Below are 22,575 nucleotides of genomic sequence, written 5' to 3' on the forward strand. Positions count from 1 at the left end.
GCTGTGTCCCTGCCGTGAGGGGACCAGGCGTGGCCTCGGCCACACCTCCAGCCCCTGCTTCCCCGCTGTCCTGGCTCAGCGAAGAGCTGCTTCCCCAAGGGTGGTGGCCGCCTTGTCCTGGTCTGTGCTCCCCGTGTGCCGTGACGTAGAAGTGGGTGTTCGTGACAGCGGGGAGCCGTCACCTCGCCTGTAACCCCTGCTTTGGATCACTTGTCACTTGAGATGTGCTGGGGAATCGACTCTGCCTCTGGGACTCCTGGGTCGGTGGCCCCAGCTCCGGCAGCAGCCTCTGCACCTGCTCTCCTGGTGAGAGGCCTGCATTGCCTCCCAGCACCTTCCACCACACCGGCCCCACCTGGCCGGCCCCTGAGAAGCAGGAGAGCCCTGCAGGGCTGGGCTGCCCCTGGGCTTAGGCGGCTGAAGGGAGGCAGGAGCGGAGGCACCATGGGAACACTGGAGGGGGGGCCCCACGCGTCTGGAGAGCAGGCTGGGACCTGGGACCCAGGAGGCGCAGCAGGGTCAGGCAGGGGCAAGCTGACCCTCTCCTGCTCCGGGCTCATGGTGCCTTCCCGATTCAGAAAGGAAGAAGGCCTTGGAGGTTAAGCGTGGGACTTGCACTGGCTCCCAGAGAAGCCACCATCCAGAAACAGGCAGCCACGGGCAGCTGCCAAGGTGACCCTAAGAGCAGAAGGTCTCCCTGAAGCACCCGCTTCTGAGCAATGAGGAAGACTCCTCTTCTGTGATGACTTTTAAAGTCAGACATCAGTTTCTTTAGTACTTTAGATAGTACACTAAGCTGGATTAAACTTACTTAAGGATGATACTTAGATATTAAATTTCATTTTGTGTGCTTGAAACCAAAAGTTGGTTCAAGAGATACGTTTTAGCTATCAAGTGTAGGAGGAAATAAAACCAACGTAGTTGTATAGTGTGGAGCCTGTGGAACATTGACACATCCACCTGAGACATCCCTGGAGCTGCTGGTCCCCTGCACTTGCTGGCCAGCTATCAGCAATTGCAGAGCATCCTGCAGGCCATGCAGAGGTTGGTGACAGACACTCCACAGCCAACTGCACCTCATCCCAAGGCAGACCCAAGTGCCATATGCCATGGAATAGACTTCCAAAGAGATTTTAATAATAACTTTATTTATTCCAACATAGCAAATATACTACGTCAATGTATCACCAGCATAGGACAATTAACAATGTATCACCAGCATAGGACAATTAACAATGTATCACCAGCATAGGACAATTAACAATGTATCACCAGCATAGGACAATTAACAATGAGATATTTCCCTACAAAATCTCCAACTCCAAGCCCAGGTTTTCCTCTGAATTTTCATCTCCATTCAGATGAGCTACATCTGGCCTCAGCATCCAGAGGTGCCCAGTGACTGTGCAGTAGAGGTGTGCATTCTCAGAGGGTGGCATGTCTTCCAGACCTCATGCCTGCAAGCTCGGTAGCTGTTCGTCCCAGTTTCCCAGTTAAGATAGTTTAGGTGCAGTGGGTTGGTGGCCAGGGGGTGGCATGAGATGACCTGTACTCTACGCCCTGTCCACTCATCGTTCTTACAGAGAGCTCTATCAGGACACAGCCGCGGTCATTCCTCTGTGCACTGACGGGCTGTCTCCAGGCCTCTGGGATTCCCTGTGACAGACACAGAGGACTACCTATTCCCAAAATTTTATCATTGGGGGTGAACTGAGAAAAACTGAAGGATGGGAAAAGAAAAGTATCCTAGATCTTATCATTACATAAAGGGAAGAAGATGAGGGACCCACAGTGCAGAAGGCTTGGCCAGGTCGTCGCTCGGGGAGAAGCACACACCCACCTCTTCCCAAGGCTGGGCTCTCCTGTTCTGCCCCAGAACGTGGCTCCCATCCCTTGGGCAGCCATACTCTGGAGTTCTGTGCTGGTCTTGGCTGCCCCTCACTCACGGACTTCCTGGAGGCCTGACTTTTGGGCTACCCGCTCCTGCAGGTGTTCACTGGCTACCCTGGAACACGCAGATGACTCCAAGTAGCAGCTTCCACTGCAGGCCTCCTCCAGCCCTGCACACCAGGTGCCCCGGCTTGCTTGTCTCATTACTAGGCTCTCTGGGATTCTAGCTCAGAAGGTCCATGTTTTGGGAAGTCCAGTATGGGGTAGCACCTCAGCTCATCTTTTGGTGCCATTGTTCGTTGTCAAATTTTACTTCTCCAAAATCCCAATTCAAATATTTGTCCTGAAACAAGATGTTCTAATGAGAAAACCTGGGGTTGCTGATTCCTGCTCCCAGCTGGGCGCTGAGCTCTGGGAGGTAGGGCAGCAAGGATCAGTGTCGTGGGCAGTGGTTTCTGCTACTCACACAGCCACTTGCTGTGGCCTCCTCAGATGGGCTGGGTCTGGTTTGCTGCTGCATTTGGTTGATTAGGGTAAAAGCCCCATCTTGGCCTCACCTGGGCAAATGGCTTGTGGGAGCCTGTGGTCCCAAGAATGCAAATGCCCTTCAGCAGTGCCATCAGGGGCTGTCCTCACGTGGAATCCCTTCTGCTGACTGCATATTCCTTCAGGTGGCATGCAGCAGGGCACTGGTCCTCACCTGGCCCAAGCTGGCTCAGAGAAGAAAGACATTCCTGTCTCAAGCAGCAGAGTTGGGTTTCTGGGATTTGAGGATATCACTCTTTGTAAACAGGCACCAGCAGGTAGGAACGTGCTGACCCGCCTCACTAGCCACAGTGCAAGTGCTCTGAGCGGAAGGAAGAGGGGGACATGGTTCAGTGAGGAAGAAGCACAGGTGGCCCGTGGAGAAGAGGGGCTTGTCCAGCAGTACTGGACAACAAGCTGCCCATGACTGTCCTCTTCCACCTCATCAGCTTTGCAACAAGTCCCCCAGAATCTGACAAGGTGCCTCTACCTACAAAACTGAGTATAGTGTGAGGAATCCTGCTGATCAAGGTCGTGGCCAGGATAGAACAAGATAATGCTTGTGAAGCATGAAGAAGTTTCCTCAGACCCCACCCTGTGGAGGTCAGGTGGAGGATGGAGGCTTCTCAAACTCTACCCTGTGGAGGTCAGGTGGAGAATGAAGGAGATCTCTCAAACCCCACCCTGTGGAGGTCAGGTGGAGGATGGAGGCTTCTCAAACTCTACCTTGTGGAGGTCAGGTGGAGGATGAAGGAGATCTCTCAAACCCCACCCTGTGGAGGTCAGGTGGAGGATGAAGGAGGCTTCTCAAACCCCACCCTGTGGAGGTCAGGTGGAGGATGAAGGAGGCTTCTCAAACCCCACCCTGTGGAGGTCAGGTGGAGGATGAAGGAGGCTTCTCAAACTCCATCCTGTAGAGGTCAGGTGGAGGATGAAGGAGGCTTCTCAAACCCCACCCTGTGGAGGTCAGGAGGAGGATGAAGACTTCTCAAACCCCACCCTGTGGAGGTCAGGTGGAGGATGAAGGAGGCTTCTCAAACTCCACCCTGTGGAGGTCAGGTGGAGGATGAAGGAGGCTTCTCAAACCCCACCCTGTGGAGGTCAGGTGGAGGATGAAGGAGGCTTCTCAAACCCCACCCTGTGGAGGTCAGGTGGAGGATGAAGGAGGCTTCTCAAACTCCACCCTGTGGAGGTCAGGTGGAGGCTGAAGGAGGCTCTGCATGGTGATAATGGTTTCTGTTAGTCTTTTGTCCCATTGTACTTGGAGTTTGGGGTGGATGCGGATTGCCTGATCCTTGGCGAATCGTGGATGGTGAGTAAGTGCAAGCAGACACTCCCTGGCTGAGTGAAGACCAAACCTGGTCTTGCCAGCGGGGTGCAGTGCTGGTTGTGGTGGCAGGTCCTTCACGAGCAGCCTGCTGGCCCCTCTCAAGGACCTGCTCACGCATCAGTCGTGGGCTTCTTCCTTGTCTATGATCTAGTAATTTTGGTTTTAGCAAAGTTTTAGAAGAGACAAAGGGCCCATTTACATTCCTTAAGAGTTCCAAGTGTTTGATCAGGCCTCCACTTTTTGTTCAATCCCAGCCTTCTGAGCACACAGAGCTGTCTATCTTTCTAGGGACGGAAAGAGCTCATTGTTCATTGTAAGCATACATCAGCCACCGGGAGGTGCATATATCAGCATATTTAGTGGCAGGCACAGTCATTGCGATTTGACATCTCAGTCAAGTTTGTCTTGAAGTCTGGCAAAAATAGAAGTCTGGCAGCCCCTCCTCCCGCCATTTCTCAGGAAAGTGGTCCCCGCTTCTGAAGCTCTCCGCGTACGGATGCAGACTTACAGGAAGGAGCACGCTGACAGGGCCGCTGCGGTTTTCATCAACTGATCCAGAATATTCTGCATGTTTAGGTGACACGTGACGACGGATAGGTCAGCTCACTCCTCGTTTCTTCACCTAACATTTTAGCCTGGAGTCTGAGAACCTAGTTCAGAAGGAGTTTCGACTTCAGTATTCACCAGGTCTTAGATCTGTGACGGGAGCGACAGATTGGGCAGCTTCCCTCTGTGCACCTTCTTCCATGTTGGTGAGGTGTGCTGTGTCCATGTGGAGATGATTGAGGCTGGTAGTGTTTGCCTGTGAAGGACATAAATTTGGGGGCAGGAAGAGATGCCCCTCTGAGCCCTGTCTCCTCCACAGTGGCCCGAGGCGTGTTTCTCCAGGGCCGTATCAATGGGTCTGACCCGTGCACTCCTCACGCGTACTCACATGCTCGGGCACATTCGGGCACACACAGACTTGATGCTGCACCTGGCAGCAGGTCTCTGCATTTCCACAGCACACCTCTGGTTAAGGAAACCTTCACAATGGCTACTCTTACCAGCCCTTCCAATCTCATCTCTTTCCTCTCTGTCAAATCCACGTGCTAAAAGCAGGACCCACACAGAGTAGGACTCAAAATACACATTGAAGACTTGCTTATAAAGTGATGGGAATTGACTTGTCCACCTGCACATGCAACCTGGGCAACCAAGAGATCAAGAGGAGTCTTCGCAGTGAAGGCGCATGGTGAAAAGAAGACAGGCAGAGTCCAGGAAGAGCAGGAGACCAAAGAGAGAGGGACCCACAGGTGAGAAGAAGGGCCTGGAACACAGGAGGTACCTGCAGGCCACCTGACAGGAGTGCAGGGGCCGGGGCGCAGCTAGGTCTCCCGCAGGCAGCTGCCCGTCTGGGAGAGCAAAAGAAGAGCAGTCGGGTCTGGAAGCCCAGAGAGAGCCAGGGTACAAGACCCAAAGGTGCTGGCTGCTGGAGAAGGGGAAGTGGGGGCAGCCTGCAGGGCTTGGCTGTGCCTCCTTGGAATCAAGGCCAGACCGGAGGCCCCACACCACCCACAGGACATAGCTCAGAGTGTGCAGAGCTCCTGGCTGGGAAAGCCGGCACTTGGTTATCCTTTGAGAAGATGTGCTTTGTGTGGGGTGTGGGGTGGACACTGGGAGAACATGCTGTGCAAATGCCTGGAGGACATTTCCCGCGGGCCATGGAGGCTGAGAAAGAAGACTTGCAATGCTCATGTCTTGCTGGACTTGGGCAGCCTCAGTTCACGGACCCTTCTGAACTGCCCACACCTCCAGGCAGCTGGCTACTGAAACAGCAAACCGCACTGGCCAGGAGCTCCTCCTGAAGCAAGGCGATCAGGACTGCCCGGGTTACTCGGGAAGGAACTCAAGGCGGGGAAGTGAGCTCCTGCTCGCAGGGCCGTGGCCAGGCCTCGCAGGCGAATCTTCATTTGAACAAATGAAGCTCAAATCTTCATTTGAACAGCTTTGGGTGGGAACTCTCCACTTTTCCTTTCTATGACTTGTAGGTACTTGTTTCACACAAAGAAGCATCTCCATAAGACCCTTTTGGATGTCTGAGGATGTTTGATCTTACCTAGTGCTGACCCCTGGCCTGAAGCCGTGCTGCCCGCCCCAGGGTTTCCTCTCCTATCGATAGCCGACTGCAGCCAGGTTAAACAGCCCGAATCCCTCCAGTGTCACCACATTCCAAACAGCATCGATTTCCCCTTCGCTCAAGTTGATTAAAAGGAGTCCGCACATCAGCAAGCTGGTGGAAAACCACCTAGTGCCAAAACTTAGCTTAGCTATCCGACAGGCAAAGACGGTGGCGGCGTGGAAGGACTGAGGGAATAGCCCCGGAGGGACCACAGCACAGCTGTGTGGCAGCCGCCACTAGTGCTCGGAAGGGAAGATCAGCAACTGGGCGTCTGAGGTTCCAGTTCCACTGAGAGTCATGTCTCACTTGAAAGGAAGAAGCAGTGCTGTGCCGTTTGCCTACTAAGCGCTGAGAAGCAGAGGCGCAGGCTTTCCCTGCACAGAGTCCACCCAACACAGCCTCCCTTTCCAAAGAGGACCCAGGGCACGGCCTACCCCACCCAGGCGCAGACTCCCTGTCCTGAGGCTGGTGGCCGCTCAGGCTCCAAGTCGCACGCACAGGTCTCATCCGCACCAGCTCTATCCAGGCCCAGAGGCGTCCACGGAGCCCTCCTGCTGCCCGCGTAGGGCCTGCTGTCTGCCATGGTCCCAGTGCGCTTTGCAGGGAGGGTGACAAGTCTGAGGCCAGGCAGTCGATGACTGTCACCGGGCAGTGGCTGCCCTGCTCCAGGAAGACTGGGAGCCTCGTCCTCAGGGGGAAACCAGTGACTCTGGCCTCCTGAACCAGCCTTGTCCCTGTTCATTGACCAGATGCTGAGGACGTGCGAGGTAGCTGCCGATGGCACGGGGCACAGGGTGCCCTGGTGGCCAGCCCTGGCAGCTGGTGACAAGAAGCCCTGCTGACTCTGTGAGTCCCCGGGAGGTGGTTTCAGAGCGCCCGTCACGTGGCGCTTCAGAGATGTCCCGCTTCCCCGGGATCGCCCGGCCCGTGCAGGGAGGGCCGGGTGTTCAGGGCCGATGGCGGAATCCAGCGACCCCTGTCACTCTAGGGGCTTTGGCTCCTCTTTTGTAGAAGAGGCTCTTCCTGGAATGAAGGTCCATAAGGGTTCACGTGTCATGGAGTCCTCTGGAAGGCAGCTGGAGCCTCACTGTGAGGACGGTCTTCACATCGAAACCCACCTCTTCATGACGAGGTGCCTGGCCAACCACGCAGGACACGTCCACACCAGCTCCTCTGGTGCCCCCGCTGGTGTCACCCTGGTCCCCTGTTCTGTGCTCCTCTTTCACCATGTGGAGGGGCAAGACCTTGGGCGTGGGCTCTGAAGTCTCCAGAAGACCCAAGGCTCTTGCCCCTCGGGTCCCGAGATAGTGTATGTGCAGCGCGCTGGAAATCAAGTGATCCTGTTTTTATTTCAGCCACAAACCAAAAGCTGAACCTCGCCAGAGACCACACGCGTGGTGTTGGTGGAGGGGGACCAGCGTGCTAGGAGATCTGCTGGCTTCCAGCCTCCTGCCAGCTGGCCCAGGCACCCAGAGGGGTCTCTCCCAGGGCCTCTGTGTAACTTCCGGCGGTGGGGACCTTGGGATTGCGGTGAACGGGAGAAAGAGCCAAGTATGCCAGGCGACGAGGGAGAGAGCAGAGAGGCTTCCTGTTGCCAAACTTCAAGGCTCCCTGTCCTCCCTCACACAGCTCCACAAGACACGCCACCCCCCCCCCCCCCGTGCGTTCCCAGCCCTCCGTCCTCCTGGGCAGCAGGAGCAGGAGGCCGGAGCCATGCTGTCTACGAAACACCTTGGCTCTTCCTTGAGCAGTCTGGAACCTTCTGGAGCTGAGGCCATGGAGCATCTGAGTGGAGCCCACAGCGTGCAGGTGGAGGAAGAGGAGGGAGGCCTGAGTGACGGAGGCTGGGCATTGTGAACCTCCTGGGAGAGGGGTGGGAGGGTGAGTATGGGGGTGGCTGGAAGGTGGCAGAAGGCCCCCTGGGCGGAGAACGCTGCCCTTGGCTGGTGCCCCACCTCGGCCTGCCTGGGAGGGTCCCGCTGGCACCTTTGTCACCCTCCAGGGTCCCGACCCAGGCCAGGCCCAGCTGCTGCACACAGCCAGGCGTGTGTAAGCACAACCTCCAGATGCTCCTGGTGGCCGAGGCGTCGAGAGTGGCACGGAGCCGAGCCATCCGGGCCACAGGCGTTGGTGGCTGCTGCACAGGCTGACACGGAGGGCCAGGGGCCAGCGAGCAGGGCTCAGGCGCTGTGCATCTCACACCTGGCTGGTGCAAGTTGGGGCCACTGGGCAGGGTACTAGACCTGACCTTCCCTTGAGGTTGGACGCTGCAGGGGGCTCCAGTTGTCCCTAAGTGACTGAATTCAAGGGGAACAAGCCTGAAGGGAGCTCCTGAGCTCCTGCTGCTGACACTGCCCCAGACTGTTTGCTTGGCCTCAGGCGGATCCTGCAGCTGGAGATGCTGGCCGTCCAAAGCCCAGCATGCACTGCAGGCCTGAAGTCGCCCTGGCCCTGCCGGCCTGCCCGTGACGAGGCAGAGCTGGTCCCTGACAACTCTGAGGGTACAGCGTCCTCGGAGAGGCCAGCAACGCACTGCCCTCCAGGAGGGCCTGCACTCCGGGCCCCAGAGAGAGGCAGCACCTGCAGCCTGTCTCCTCCGTCCTGGCCCTGTCTCCACTCCACAGCCGCAGGCTACTTTCTCTCCTTCTCCCCTCCATTTTCTCCTGGAGTTGACAACATGAGCTAGACAGGGTTTCTAGAAAAAATAAAATGTCTATTTTGCTGAAAAAAATAATGTGTCATCCATGCACAGAAGAGCATCACGATAATAATTAGTGATAATTGCTAATCTTTTAAAAGTTTTAAAAATTTCTTGATCAAGAGAAAAAAATATTCTAGCTGGGTGGGGGTGGCACTTGCCTGTAATCCCAGTGGTTCAGGAGGCTGAGACAGGAGGATCACAACTTTAAGGCTAGCCTGAGCAACTTAGCAAGACCCTGTCTCAAAAAGTAAGAAGGGCTGGGAATGTGGCTCAGTGGTTCATCCCTGCCCTGGATTCTACCTGGGTCCCAAAAAAAAAAGGAGCGAAAAATTCTGAAAATGGATACAGATGTTGCCTTGAGTCATATTTCTTTCCTTAAAATTAAAAAAAAACACATCTGCATGACCAAGGTGATCCTATAATATGTAGTCAGAAAGATGAGAAATCGTACCCATTTATGTGTGATCTATCAAAATGCATGGACGCCTCCTACGGTCACGTACAGCTGACTAGAACAAATAAAAAAGTCTAAGGAAACGTGAACGGGCCACGAGCAGGACGGCCTCCTTCGTCAGGACTGGTCTTCTCCTGGATACTGCCTCGCCCATCTGTCCCTCAGGGCGCTGCTTGTCAGCTAGCGGTGCCTGGGGGAGGGCAGCTGTCACCTGTGCTCCAGGTGGCTGCCCGGCTAAGCCCCCGACCACCCAGGGCTCCTTTCGACTGATTCTGGCTTGCTCATGGCTCCTTCTGGAAAGATAGAATAAAATTTTCTATATTTATCCTGGCACATGTTAAAAATGTAACTCTGCTCCTGAATCTCTTCCTTCTATGCCACTGGGCTGCCACCCTTTAGAAATAAAGCAACTCTGAGAACAATGTCTTTCTCTTTGCCTTTCTACCCTCCTCTCTCTTCTCTCCTTTCTCTCTTTTTCTCTCTGCCCTCTCCTCTCTCAACCTGCTTTCTGTCTCTCTCCTCTTCTCTGCCCTCTCCTCTCTCAATCTCTGCTGTCTGTCTCTCTCTGAGTCTCTCTTCTTCTCTCTGTCCTCTCCTCTGTCTCTCAATCTCTGCATCCCCTTGTGGTTGATCTCCCTCCCCATAATGCACTGTGCTCAGGATAATCCTCTTGCGAGAGCTGATGGCGGAAGATGCCATCTGGCGTTTGTGGTCTTGCTGCACATCACTTACCGAGCGGTGGCAGGCAGCAGAGCTGCCTCCTGCTCAGGGTGTGCCGCTCGCTGGCTCCAAGGAGTCACGCCTCCTGCCCCGATGCCCTCCCGCTCCCTCCCAGCGCTCTGCTCCTGCCCTGCCCGACTTCCTTCCTCCCGAGCTCATGTGCCCGCTCCAAAGACCTCGGCCCCCACGTCACGAAGCTCTGATGGAGAGAGCTGTGGCAGGGACGGCACGTCGTCCAGCAGCTCCCGAGTGCAGGGGACCTCCCTGAAACTTCCCAGCAATCTTCACCTGCCAAGGCAGCCTGTGGGTGCACGCCCTTGGTCACCAGCAGATGGCTCCTGGCAGGACACTGGCAGCTGCACCTGGTGACCTGGTGCTCCTGCACCAAGGGCTCCCCCACCTGGGAGCTTAGCTCAGGAGGACCAGGACCAGAGCCCGGCATAACAAGTACAGTGAGGGGTCCTTCGGTACCCACAGAGCCGTGCACACCAAGAGCTTCACCACATCCCTGAAGTGCGTCTCCTGAAGCAGGTAGTTGGAGAAGTGAGCATGGGGGCTGCATGAGTGGAAACAGATTCAGGTTTATTCCGAGGAGCCTGTGATGTCCTGCCCTGGCCCAGCAGCAAAAGCAGACACAAAGGAAGCAAGTTCAAATCAATGCTCGTCTTATTTGTAAAATGGAGATGGTGCCTGTTTCAAAGGCATCTGTCTCCCTCCCTCTCCTTCCACCTTCGTATTGAATGGATATTCAGTCCCTTCGCTGGCTCCGGTCTCAGCTGGGCGTGGCCAGCCCGCTACCCTCAGATGGGCCCTGCGAGGGAGGGGCATTCACGTAGACTTTTGGACCATAGTTTGCTGAGCTCAAGTCAAAATTCCTTCCGTTCGGCGCTTTCCAATTCTCTTTCCCCATTCTTTCTAAATCCATATGTGTCTAAAATGTGCAGAGAGGACAACGGGGCTGTCACTGTGTTCCCTGCTTTCTAAGCATAGTGGGTGACCAAACCACCACCACCTGCAACTAGCTGTGCTTGTCTCTGGGCATGTTCCAGTCTCCCCACTGGCTGAGGTCTCACACTAACTCATGGGTTTTACACCCAAAGTGAATGGTGCCTACTGGGTGCAGCTCACCCGGCGCTCTGCCTCTCTGTGCATCTGTGTGTTGGCCTCACTGCCTGCTCGAGGAGGCTGTCCCCTGGGAGGTGGGGCCTCTCCAGGGCCCCAGGGCTGCTGGGGCTGCCACACAGGCTGGAGCTCAGGTCTGCCAAGGCAAGAGCATTTGGGATTCTCAGAGCCAGACCTGGGAAGCTGGAGCCGCTTCTGGGGCCCTCGCCTAGAGTCTTTGTTGTGCTTCTTCCCTTTTGAACCCTGAGTCCCAGGAGCCAGAGCTGCCGCGGCTGGTCTCAACTCTGCCAGCGTCTGCTCCTGTCCCTGGCAGTGCTTTCTCTCCGTCACACCTGAGGGACCCGTGTCTAAAGCTCAGTCCTCGAGTGTTGGGTGCTTGGCTCTCCTGACCCTCGCCTGCTGGCCTGGTCTCTGCGAGCAGCCCTCGGCATATCCAGCAACGGAGATGGGACTGTGACCTGTGAGGCAGCGTGCCCTGCAGCTTCCCTCCGCCCTCTGTAGGCCCGCACCTCTGAATGGCCGCCATGTCCTCGCAGCGAACACCTGGGCTCTGGGGGAGCTCTCCAAGTCCTCCTCCCCCTCCTGAGAGGACGGGCATGAGGCCCCTCGGTGCACACAGCTGTTTCTCTTCCCCTGTCTTAGTCAGCTTTTCGCTGCTGTGACTCAATGACCCAACCAGCAACTGTAGAGGAGGAAAGGTGGATTTGAGGGCTCGTGGTATCAGAGGCCTTAGTCCACAGGAGGCTGGCTCCATTCCTCAGGGCTCAAGGTGAGGCTGACCATCATGGCGGGAGAGGGTGGTGGAGGGAGGCAGCTCACATCATCAGGAAGCAGAGAGAGACTCCACTCAACAGATACAAATATATACCCAGAGCCACGCCATGATTCCCACCTCCTCCAGCCACACCCCACCTGCCTCCATCACCACTCATTAATCCCATCTGGGGTTAATTCACTGGTTAGGTTAAGACTCTCACAACCTGACCATTTCTCCTCTGATCCTTCTTGCATCATCTCACTCGTGAGCTTTGGGGGGCACCTCATGTCCACGCCATAGCACCCTCCTGTGGTCCCATCTCGTTCTCCCTCAGCCCTTGACTCTCAGAGTCCAGCTTTGCTGGTCAAGGGCATCAGCCCTCACCCAGGATGCAGGGGCTGTGGAGCCTGACCCTCTGCTGCCTGGTGTGCCTGAGTCATGAACTGGCACCTCTGCTTTCTGGCTCCTGCCTCAGGATTCCCTGTGAGTGGGGTGCTCTTGTGAAGACTAGCCTGGGTTCCTCCCCTCACCTGACACTAGCACCTGTGTTCCTCGTCCTCTGACCCCTCCTGCAGAAGTCCTTGCTCTGCGTACGGTCAGGGCCACAGTGGGAAGCATCCCGGGGGACAGCCTGTCAGTGTACCTGGCACAGTGAGAGCGGGTGTTTTCGCGATATTGAAATGCAGGACTACTGTGTGATGTTTTAAATCGCAAATCTGTGCTAGCTCTTGGTGCAACTTGAGCACGTGTTGGGGGTGGGGCCAGGAGGGGCCCAGGACCCGGGCCTGCTGTGCACCTGAGGCAGCGTCCTGGCTCCAGGGGCGGGTGTGCTCCATCTGCGCCTCACCCTGCTCACTCACGTCTCTTGGATCTGCAGCACCTCTCCCTGGTGTCAGGTCGTCGATACGAAGGTGACATGTGGTTCTCACAGGAACAAGAGAATGGGAACGGCAAAGAGATCCAGCTGGGGAGATTTCCCGATAAGGCTGCTGTGCGTTTCCTAAGGACTTTTCTCTGATTTCAGATTTGTATTCACATAAGATCTGGAGGTCTCAGGCTCCGCCTGCAGCACCCACGGATTAAACTTCAGGAGAGGTTGTGCCTCCAGCCACAGCCCTATCTGCCCCGATTCCCGTCTAGGGACAGCAGAGCCTCCCTGCCTGGCCACACTCTCCCCTTGCCCACTTGACTCAGGCCCTGCCTTCCCACTCCACACCAAGAGGGGGCAGCAGAGAGCAAGGCAGCGGGCCCAGGCTTAGCCACAAAGTGAGACGGGCGCCAGGTGTTGAGCGCCTCCTCTGCACTCTTAGAACCCCAGATTTATGCTTTGGGGGAAATTATGACTGCACGTGAGTTCAGGTGGTCTGCAAACCTGGGCGTGCCGGCTCTCAGCCTGGAGCTGAGCCCAGGGCGACAGGTCGCCGGTCAGGGCGCCCACTCAGCGGTGGCCGTCCACCTGGATTCTGCTGCTAGCATGTAGCCACAGTGCGCACAGCGCAGCCCAAAGTCCCCCAGACAACAGACCGGGACTCCAGGCCCAAGACAAGGGCCTGCCCTGCCTCGCCTGGCTGGCTCTGGTTCCCCTGGAGAGCAGGTGCCTCTCCTCTCCATTTCCTGTGTGTGAGGCACTTCTTCAGGGCCAAGGCTGCTGCGGTCACTGGGCCAACTCCTGCTCTCAGCCCGAGGGTCCCCAGCCCCAGCTCTCTGCAGGAAGAGGACGCCCGCTGGGTTCAGTCCTCCAGAATCAGGGCACAGACTTCTGGTGTCGGCCCCTCAGGTAAAATGATGTGCTTAGACGCCTCACTGTCCTGGGCCCCGGGCCAGCACCCATGTCACAAAGGGATTCAGGTTCAAATCACAGATCACAGGTGTCACTGTCAGGAGGTAGAAGGGCTGAGCCAGGCTTTGAAGATAAAACCCAGCACGTAACTCTGCTTCCGCTCTTCCCATGGCTCTGGCTGAGACTGCTCGGCTGCGTCCCCAGCTCTGCCTCCTTCCTTCAGCAGAACTCCCAGCTTTGGGGCCAGACTGCCCCCAGGCTCCCCGACATCCAGGTAGCGAGTGAGGGTCCCGCCGTGGGGTCTCCTCTTGCCAGTGTGGGGTGGTGACAGTGTGGTTCTTGCAGCAGGACTGGTAGAGCACTGGCTCCAGTCTCCACTGCTTTGGGGTCTTAAGCACTTCTCTGGGCCAGGTTCTCAGCCCTGGCTGTGCATGAGGGTTGTCTGGGCGTCACCCTGACCAGTTAAACCAGCCCTGCAGGTGGGGCCAGTGAGTTTGAAGCTCCCAGGTGTCTTCCTGTGCAGGGTGCATCCAGGTCTGAGAAAGCCTCTGTGCATCAGAAGAGTGTGTGGGCAGGGTGCTTGATGGCCGGAACTTTGTCCTTGGGCCTCACAGCTCCCACTTGGTATTTACAGTTGTGAGACCCCGAGATCAAACAGCTCCCTCTCTTCAGTGGTGCCTTTGCCGCACATCCCCCTTGCGCTTCCCTAAATTTAAGTCCTCGTATTGTGCGTACTGAATCTCTGCAACTGGTTCTCACCCTTTCCTGTGTGTCCTGAGGCACCCAGTACCCCCTCTTTGGGCAGGAAATGTGTCAGGCAGTCCAGTGGCTCTCAGACTTTCATGAAAACCTTTAAAAAGTTGCAAGTAGACCAAGGTCAGGCATTCAGCCTGCAGCACATGCTGCGGCTCCGGGCCTGCCCAGCTCCATTCCACCCTGACTGGATCACGTGGCTATTTGCACCACCTGGTTGAGGGAGCCACACCAGGCTCAGGTGGAGCTGGCTCAGCAGTCTAAGCACAAGGCCACACTAGAAACCCAGACTCCTCTGCCTGCCCCTTGGCCGGTGCTCACTTCTGCTTGGGTGGCCACCTTCTGGAACTCATGCACAACTCGGTTCATGCTGCTAGGTTCCCAGGGTCCGTTTGTCAGCACACAAACGCCTGGACTCCCACTAGGACCCGGGTCTGAAATCTGACCCAGGGAGCAGATCGCCTTCTGTGCTCCCTCGTCTCCTTCCTGAGCCTGCTGGGGTCTCGAGGCCGTGAGCCTGGGGCGCAGCCTGTTTACGGCCCCACATGAGCTACAGAGAGCCCTGCCCACACGCTGTGGGCGGTGAACTGGGGCTGCAGCGGAGACCCTCTGCCACCGCCGTGGTCAGCGCCCGGAAGGCTGCACAGGGCCTGGCTGTCAGAAGCTGGCAGTGTCCGTCACATGGCCACCGTGGTGAGGGCCACATCACCCAGAGCACCAGCAAGGGTCAGGCTTGAGCAGGACCCCAGGCAATGGCACAGAGCTCTGGATTCCAGCCGTGCCCAGGCCGGCGGGAGCCTCCCGACGCGGCTGCCAGCAGTGCCGTGTTTGGGTACCGGACTTCGCAAAGCCCGACTTCTCACGGACACTCGTGAGAATCATCCCCTGTGAAACTCACCTTCACAAACGCCCTAAGTGGCAAAAAGAGCAGTTGTTAAAAGTGAAGGGTATAGACCATTAAAACACCACCACATTTGAAACAGGGGGAATCATACAAGAAGGAAGAAACGAGGAGGATAAGTGGACCGGTGAGCCCCAGGCCTGCAGGAGGGAAGTGGGCTGTGAGTGGGTATGGCAGCCTGGCAGGCCGCTCTGCCTTCCTGGGTGGGACCGTCTGTCCAGGTCTCAGCCTCAGCTTGCTGTCGGCCAGGTGTCCCTGTGGGCTCCCTGGGACCAGGGGATCTTGTCCTACCTCTGTTGTCATGAGCCACAGAAGCCTGCAGGAAGCAAATTAGCAAGAAGGCCTGTGACCTCTAACAAGAGCAGAGAGAGTCAGCAACGGCATGGTCATCTTAGCAATGGCGTGGTCATCTTAGAGGAAATGGCTTGTCTTACTGACGGACATCCAGTCAAACAGACACCAACTTTAAGATCACCAGCGGATGTTCCTGAGGCTGACCCAGATGGGCTTACGGTTGTCCGGCAAGAGTGGCTTCAACCTGCTCATTTGTGTGAGTCAGAATGCAGCTCGCTGAGAACACAGGAGAGCTGCAGAGTCACGGGGTGGTGGCACGTGTTCCGGCACATATTAAGAGTGATGACAGAAAGAGGGGGACTTGACTTTAATAATGTATCTCACCCAGACATTGCAGTGTCCCCTCGGGGTCAGCATGGAGTGTCCATGAGGTGCATGGTTGTCCTTCTTATCTGCCACCCTTTGTCTCTGGGTACGTGTGTGGGCACTGCCCTTCCAAGCCAGCCGTGGTCAGGGTGGCAGCGCTGGATGACGCTGCTGCAGACGATCCAGAGAGCAAGAATGTGGGCTGATTCTTCCCAAGAGTCTTGCTCAGACTAGGCAGACCATGGCCTTGTTTTTTAAGTAATTCTAGTTGCATCGAGGGTTGAGCTTGGTGGTTTGTCGCACATGATCAGAAGTTCGGTTGTTGGACTTTGAATCCCGTTCACTGTCAGAGAGTGACCTCGTGCGGGCAGCTCAGCTTCTCTGTGCTCACTCCCGTCACCTGCTGCTGAGGACCAGGTGCCACATGCATGTCCAGAGTTTGTTTGTAGCTGGTCTCTGTCCTGGTCATTTTCAGTAGGTCTTCCTTTGCTGCAGAGATGGACTCTGGCCTGTCAGCCAACCGTGTGTCTACTGGTAAAGTGGGGCCTTTGTTGGACAGGTTCTGCAGGAGCAAGTGAATAGCCCAGAACCCTATGCTTGCCCCATGGAGAGCTGCTCGGTCCAGCCTAGAGCACGGGCACTGCTCTGCTGAAGTCTCCAGGAGTCTCAGCTGGAGCTCCTGGCTTGCTCACCCTGCAGGCACATTGCCCTTATCATTTCCAGGAAGGGTAGAGTTCCTGTCTGTTTAACAGTGATGAGACCTCTGTAGAAATATCTAGTCTCATTTGTTCAAAAGACAATAGGAGGTGGTTCATTCACTAGAAATGTATAAATGTTAGCAACCGAGTCCCCTGACTTCCTGAGAGCCAGATTGCTTCCAGAGGCCAGAGGAGCCCTGAAGGCTACCAACTCCACTGTCCCCACTTTACAAATGAGAGTGTCACCCTGTGCTTGAGAAGTTCTCTCATTTCCCAGCCTCAGCAATAGAGCACTGTGCTTTCAGACAGATTGGGAGGCTGGCCCATGCTGGCTAGTGGTTCTTGAATCACCTGCCTTTGGACACCCTGTGGGTCTTGGTCCAGGGCCTTGTGTTCTGATGCTGGTGAAGGTCAAGGGAAGGGTACACAGCAGGATCCTGACATGGGCACCGGTGTCCCCAGTGTTTCAACACTTAAAATCCAACACTGTCCTCTGATAAATGAGAAGTCCTGATTTCTCTGGGATTATCTGAATAATTTTTGAGAACTCAAACAATGTGACTGAAACCCAATCACAGTGACAGCCATCTGGGTGAGATGTGGGTGTGCATGTCCTGTTTCACACCTGGACCTGACTCTGCATCCACCTCTCTTTCCTGGAGCAGGTATGAGAGCACCGCACTTCTCACACACCAAGTTGTCCTCTGTGGACCTCTGCGCCCACGCCCTGCAGGCCCTGCCGTGAGGGCCCATCCTGCACAGGAGCAGGGTGACCTGTTAGCAGCACCTCGGCCGAGCATGACCTCTCCTGCTCTGCCAGCACAGGGAACAGTTTTCCCTTGAGTCCATCATTCCCCCAGGTGAGCAACTCTGGCCCAGGTGCAGACCAGATTTCCAGTCTTTTCAAGTCTAGAGACCCCAAGACCAGCAATTCTCACAAATACTTCCTGAGGGCTTCTTTGTCTTATTTCCCATTCATTATAAATCCTCAGAAACTTGGTGTCTGCATTACTTCTTCTAAGCATGCACACTTGTTTCGGTTACTGTTGAATGATCTGAAATGGCCTCTACAGCTTTGTAATGACATTGCCCTGGAAGAGCCCTTCGCCCCACCTGTGAGGGAAAACACTTCTGTGTGTTCACGAAGGCTGAAGTTTCTGCTTGCAAGCTTGACAAGCCCAGGGTTGAAGCTTTGGAGGGCCTGAGAAGACAGATCAAACCAACCTGCAGAGGAAGGAAACACCAAGGATTGAACCCTGAGTCTGCCGCAGAGTGTGACTCAGCCCCGACCAAGGACACAGATCAAGGACACCTGCGGTGGCCAGGAGTGCAGAAGGACCACAGCTCCTTCTGTGAGGGGCCTGTTTTTGTTTCTGTTGATCTTAGTATGAAGATTCTTGGGGGTTAAAATTCCATTTTTGTCGTATCGATCCCACATGACCTGAACCGCAAGTTTTTACCCTTCGGGGAAATTTCCGTCATCACATTCAAACACATATCGTCGTGAAGAAGAGAAATTAGTTCCTTCTCAGACAGGAAGAAGAGAACTCTTCTGGGGAGGGGAAATGAAGCGGGGGACGTGCCAGCGTGCTAAGCTCCGAGGAGCCTGGAAGTACCAGGAAGGGTGCGCACGCGGTGACACCCAGCTCGGCGGCCAGGACAGACAAGCGTGGGAGGGAGCTTAGAAGCCACCTGCTCGGTGCCCTGCTGGAGACCACCTCGGCAGCTCTGCAGCGAGGAGAGAATGGCCAAGGGTCCATCACCCTGGTGCCATCGCACCCTCAGAGTGGCAAGTGGGACCTCTGGCAGGACCAGGGACCTCTGGAAGGGCAGCCCTCCAGAAGGCCAAGGAGCCTGCGCAAAGCTGGAAGCCTGGAGGAATTCGGATTCCGCTTTGCCTCCTACAGAGCCGCTAAATTTGGAAGAACAGGGTTAGTGGCTGGAAAACGTGAATTAACATTCCTGAGGAAGCGTCGTCTCCTTCGGCAGCCCAGTCTACCACGCGAACCACAAAACTCCTCACTCTGGGCCTCTTTGCTCCCAGATTCTGGGTCCTCTGTAGCTCCGGCTAAGGATTTAGTCCTGACGGGCCTGAGATGGCAAGCTGACCTTGAGGTGCTTGTTTGAACCTGCGGGTGCTGAGCAGCTGGGATGCAGGGGCAGCTGGGGTACCCCAACCAGCTGCTGCATCCTGGGCGCCAGGCTCCTCTCCACCACCCTGGGGGTGGGCCTTGCAGAGAGACCCACGTCCATGCACCTGCTTTCATTTCTACTTTTTACAATTAAGGAACAGGCCTGTACTTAAATGTACTTCTCTGACAAGCAGGTTCTGGGTGGTAGGTGAGCCAGGGGAGTCTCCTCTGAACCAATGCCGTGGGATGTGGGGGGCCATTTGCTCCCACCCCGTCCGTAGGAAGAGGCCCACTAACCGTTTCTTCTCTCTCTGCAGGGAAGGTCGCTGGAGGCTGTAGGGGAGGACCAGGTGTGCCCTGCCCACGCCCAGACATCGGCCCAGCGCACCCCGGCGTTCCAGGAACCACAGAGTGCGGTAGGTTCATCCCGGAGCAAAGGCGTGACTTTACAGGGGTGTAAGGAGCGTTTTCTGATGGCAAGCAGGGCTTGGACACAGCGATGGCGGTTTAAAATTAGGCGAATGAGTGGAAGTTATTCTCTGCCTTTTATTTCGTAATCTTCCTGGTGCTTAGATGCTTCAGTTTTATGTCATTGTTTGGTAATAAGATATGCAAGTTAAATTCATACATCAGCTGTGACTTCCTCGTGTCTTCACACCAAAGGGACCGTTGCGTGCAGTCCAGATATTTCTGAAACAACCAGGTCAAGCAGGCCATTCTCACGGGTTTCGCGCCACGCCCCACACCCTGTGTCCTCCCGGGCCTCTGGGGGCTGCCCTCCCACTCTGTCCTTCGGCTGTGGTGTAGACTGTGCCCCTCGTCCTGCCGTCCCTCTTCTCTGTCTTCATGAAGATGTCGCAGTCCCTTTAGACCCAAGGAACCTCATCTCCAAGAATTTGCCGGGAGTCCAAGCTAGCTCTGGCCCTGGGGTTTTCTTTCTCCAGGGAGGCCTGCACTGGGCAGCTGTCTGTCTCCTGAACGCCCATCCTGAGGCCTGACCATGCTGAGTCCATCTCCTGGAGGCAGGGTGGGCCTGAGGGCCTCAGACCCCGTCTGCCCTGGTTCCTGGGGCTGACCCTCAGCTGCCCCCGCCTCTGCTGGCTGCTCCGATTATGGGCGGGTAGAACTGAGAAGTGCCACCCATACCAGAGATGAATGAATTCCCAGCGAGACTGAGGAAAGAACTGACGTTCCCTCTTTCCTGCACAATCGGCTTTCAAATGTCAGCTGATCACGCCGCTCAAGGCACTGGGTCTTCAGGCTCCCTTACTTTGGGGTCAATGTCGACAACTTATCTTGAGAACAGTATCATCTGCGTTAATACCAGGTTGCCGGGTAGACATTCAGTAACTCTGTCGGCGTGCCTGTTGAGCACAGTGGGTTATTAGAATACATAGGTATAATAGGAGGTAGAGCGGTGAGGGCCCCAGCACTGGCGCTGTGATGCCCCTGTGGATCCCTGCCGCCCGTGCTTCTCGGGGGTCTACACCCAGAGGCGCCTCTTGCCCCCGGGTGCCCTTCTTGCTGCCACGTGCGTTCGCAGGGTGAGGTGCTCCGTTTTGTGGATGCACAGGAAAGCATGCATCCAAGCCTGCTTCGTGGGGCTGCCAATCTGCCTTCCAAACTTAGGTTCAAAAGTGACTTTAAAACCTGTTTCCTCTGGCCCGATGCTCCCCTGCTGTCGGTGGCTCCTGAGGACCGACTGGCTGCAGAGCTGGTCCTGGCTGGGCTCTGGGAAAGCCTCCCTCTTATGTCTGCTCCCATTCTGCCTGTTGCCCACCTGCTGGCAGAGCGTCCGTGGACTTGACTTGAGGATGAGTTATCCCGTAGTGTGGACTCAGGGTTTAATGGTGAACTGCACTTTTAACATACAATCTGAGTTCTTAAGGGCTGATTTGAAATCTCCAGCTTTCTTTCTCTCCTTTGCATGTCCAGTCAATGCGCTCTAGGCTGCCGTGGGCAAAGCTGAGTGTGAGGCAGGTGGATGTGTGCGCGGCAGGAGGTGACCCACGCTCTAGTGCTCGGTAGTGACAGTCCATGCTGTCTCTGATGCACACTATGCACAGCACTACACAAATTCACCTAATGATTCCTCTCAGAGCCAGCAGGTTAATGTGGTGACTGTCATCACTCACCACACCTGACCCCACAAATTCCACTGTCCACTGCTGAGACCAGCTCAGCACAGCCCACCACAGAGCACAGCACAGGACACTTGTGGGCTACGCAGAAGGCTGTCCATGGCAGCTGGCTCTGCATCCTCGCTGGACATTTCCAGGAATGGGCCTCCATGGAAGGTGTCAACCCTCACCCGCTGCAGTGAGCGCCTCTGTTCTGTTAGCCTCTGGCGAGGCATGGGACTCAGAGTCGAGTCAGTGCACACGCTTTACTGACCAAAGTTCCAGCCTATTCTGGGTGCTGTGGCTAATGTCCTTTCAAAGGAGAGTATTTCTATGCTTGGTGGGTGTCATCTCGTTTTCCTAAATACACAGTTAATGGTTCACTCCAGCCAAGGGGACTGCATCCTAACAGTGCCTGATTCCTACAAAGCAACATGCTGGTGTCAGCTGACCACACGCGTGTGCTGGTGGGGGCACGCGCCACCAAAAGGAGGATGGGTGGCCACGATTTCTTTTTAAAGCAAAAGCCAGTGTGCACATGATTGGCGGTTTATCAGGAGAGGCCACACACATGGGCTTGCTGTGTTGTGTGACTGGCAAAAGGACCCAGGCCTGAGGCCGGGACCTTGGTGAGTCTCCCATGTGCTGACCCAGTCAGTGCTGGCTGCAACGCCCCCGCGGCTCCATCCATGGAACCCGGGGGGCTCTCGGGCGGGGCCTGTGGGGCTGGCCGTGGGCCCAGAGCTCTGCGTGCCTCTCACATGGTGGGCAGTGGCGAGGTTCCTGCCACCTCCTGGTGTCCTGTGCTGCACCCGTGTGCGGGGACTGTGTGCCACCAGGTAAAGGTGAGCTGGGAGACACTGCCGCCCCACTTCAGGGGCAGCAAGGCAGAGGTCGCCTGTGAAGGGCCAGAGCTGGTGAGGGACCCGAGTCTGAGCGGCCGGCTCCTCCGCTGCCCTGGGCGGTGGTAAGTGATGCCCCTACTCCTGGTCTCACCCCCACTAGTGTCTCAGGTGCAAGGCGGTGCTAGAGGCAAACGTCCACACCCGGTGAAGGCCGCTGTCACGTGCAGAAGTCCAGCAAGGTCCGCCAGATCCCAGCCGTGTGCCTGGGATCACAGGGATCGCCTGTCGATTCCCTGAAAGTTGTAAATCTGGTGTCCGGGGCACAGACGCCCTGTGCTGGGCGCTCCTCAGAAGAGAGTGAGGGCACCTGCTCCTTGCCCTGGGGCAGCTGCAGCCTCTCTCCATCCCCTTGCTGATCCTGCTTACTCCCTCCTCCTGCTCCCCAGAGCAGTGGCCCAACACAGCCCCAAGCTGGCACCTCAGGCCTGGCTTCTCCATACTGAGCTGCGGTCCCAGCAGGATGGCCCTGAAAGGTGGCCAGCAAAAGCCTGTCCCATCTAGGAAGTCCCAAGCCACGAAACCAAGTCAGCTTCGTCGTGCGGACCGCTGCACACGGCGTCCTCCCTGCACACAGCATCCTCCCAGAGACTCCCTCCACTGCCAGAGCCCAGTCGGGGCCACGCGAGCCAAGACCCTAAGGAGTCTCGCTGCTGCCTTGTTCCAGTGAGACAGGCTCTGGGAGGATGGGAAGCCTGGAGAATGAGCTTGCAGCCCTCCTGGACGGAGCGGGTGAGGGACCAGGGGTGGGGGTCACGGCAGGCAGAGGGCCCTCTGGCCCTGGAAGCTGCTGCTGCGTCTGCCTGGCTCCGCCCCAGGGGACAATTTACCCCTTGAGCTCCAGGGTCATCCTCATTGTCTCTTCACATGAAACACAGGTGTCAAACGCACCCAAAAATGTGAATGCACACCTTGTACTTCTCCCTAGAATGTAAAGCGTCAACTCTGAAATGTCCAGGACTTTAGAGA

General features: G+C 56.3%; 1 protein-coding gene across 1 annotated transcript in view; it reads left to right on the forward strand.

Moving 5' to 3' along the window:
• MYT1L (myelin transcription factor 1 like) overlaps positions 1 to 22,575 on the forward strand; it is a 338,636-nt gene that overhangs the window by 12,418 nt on the left and 303,643 nt on the right. Inside the window, exon 2 of the mRNA XM_079110560.1 lies at positions 18,902 to 19,000. The gene's annotated coding sequence lies outside the window, so the exon portion shown is untranslated. The remainder of the gene's footprint in view (positions 1 to 18,901; positions 19,001 to 22,575) is intronic.

The sequence above is a fragment of the Sciurus vulgaris genome (assembly GCF_902686455.1).
Source record: "Sciurus vulgaris genome assembly, chromosome: 14".
Taxonomy (NCBI): domain Eukaryota; kingdom Metazoa; phylum Chordata; class Mammalia; order Rodentia; family Sciuridae; genus Sciurus; species Sciurus vulgaris.